This window comes from Triticum dicoccoides, chromosome 3B (genome assembly GCF_002162155.2).
Source record: "Triticum dicoccoides isolate Atlit2015 ecotype Zavitan chromosome 3B, WEW_v2.0, whole genome shotgun sequence".
Taxonomy (NCBI): Eukaryota; Viridiplantae; Streptophyta; class Magnoliopsida; order Poales; family Poaceae; genus Triticum; species Triticum dicoccoides.
Window position 1 is genome coordinate 568223477 of NC_041385.1, and position 1798 is coordinate 568225274.

A 1798-nucleotide genomic window follows, 5' to 3' on the forward strand; every position below is an offset into this window, starting at 1 on the left:
TATCCATTTTATGTTGAATTGAAATCTTAGTACATGTACTATAGCTAGATGTTTGGAATCTAAACCATGTATGATACTACGTACAATGTGTTTAACACGCACAACACACACAAACACCATTTAGACTAGTAAGGTACACGTCGGGCGAACATCGAACCAAAGCTTTTCAACCCGAAAGGCATTCGTACAAAACAGTATGTACCACATGGGGTGATGAACGCGGTCTTTTCTTCATCTTCCTTCATCATGAAGATTTGGTGGTATCCTGAGTAGGTGTCGAGGAATGACAGCAGGTCACACACGGCAGTAGAGTCCACTATCTGGTCAATGCATGGTAAAGGGAAAGGATCCTTTGGACATGCTTTATTGATATCTGTGTAGTCAATACACGGCCTCCATTTCCCATTTTCCTTACACACTACCACTGGATTGACCAACCATGTTGGGTCGAGCACTCCTCTGACCAATCCTGTCGCTTCCAACTTCCTAATCTCCTCGATGATGAACTCTTGTCACTCCAAATCTTGCTTCCTGACCATTTGCTTGATGGGCCACGCATGGGGACATATAGCAAGGTGGTGCTCAATCACCTCCGTGGGAACGCCAGGGATGTCAGATGCTTGCCTTGCAAACACATCAACATTCGCCCGCAGGAAGGCAACGAACGTGCTTTCCTATTTGCTGTCAAGGGTGGAGCTTATGGTAAAAGCTCCACCCGTGCCATCCTCCTTGATGGGTACCTTCTTGGTTTCTGGTGGGGCCAACTTGGATCTCTTGCTCTTGCCGGTGGACCTCACTGGCACGTCCTCAGTGAGAACGCAACACTCCGAAGAGGCACGTTTGCCGGAGTGGGTGCATGAGTCCTTGCCGGGGCTAGGAGCCTTTCCGGTCTTCTTCCCAGTGGAGCAAGTGTTTTGGTGTCGGATGCTGCAACTACCTCTCGGTAGAGTTGATCGGCACACGTGAGCGCATCCCTCTTGTAGCAGCTAACAGTGATGATTCTCATTGGGCCGGGCATCTTTAGCTTGTTGTACGCGTAGTGTGACGTCGCCATGAACTTGGCCAGTGCTGGACGGCCAAGGATCCTGTTATACGGCAACAGGATCTTGGCGACATAAAAAACGATCTTCTTTGTCCTGTAGTTCAAGTCTCCACCAAACGTGATAGGTAGCGTGACCTTTCTTTAGGCTGGCTTCTCCCTGGATTGATCCCTTGGAACGTACCTGTTTCTTCGAGATCTTTGTCAGGGATCTGCAACCTCTTGATCACGTTGGGCAAGATAAAGTTCAGACCGGCCCCACCTTCAACTAGCATTTTCGTCACCTTGAGGTTGCATATTGTTGGTGAGACCAACAATGGCAAACGCCGAACCGCGCTTGTGCGATCAGGGTGATTCTCGGCATCGAAAATGATAGGCGTGTTGGACCTTTTCAGTGGCTTCTGGGCGTCTACCATTGGTTCTGTCGCATTAATCTCACGCGCCCATTGTTTAAGTTGGCGGTGGGAAGAATGCAACGAGGCACCTCCGTCAACACACATGACCTCTGTCGCCTTCTGAAACTCGTGCTCGGTGGAATCGTCATCATCGTCACAATCATCATCTCTTTCTTCCTTGTCGCGGCCTCAAGCGGGCCTCTCTTGTTACTTATCCTTGTCGTGGCGACCTCCTTGGCTGTCGTCCTTCTTGCCGGATCCATCAGTGCCATCTTGGCCCTTCTCTTTGTCCCTTCTCTCGTACTCAGCCCTCTGCTTCTCCATCAAGTGCTCAACTTGACGGCAGTTTTGGAGGTCGTGGCCG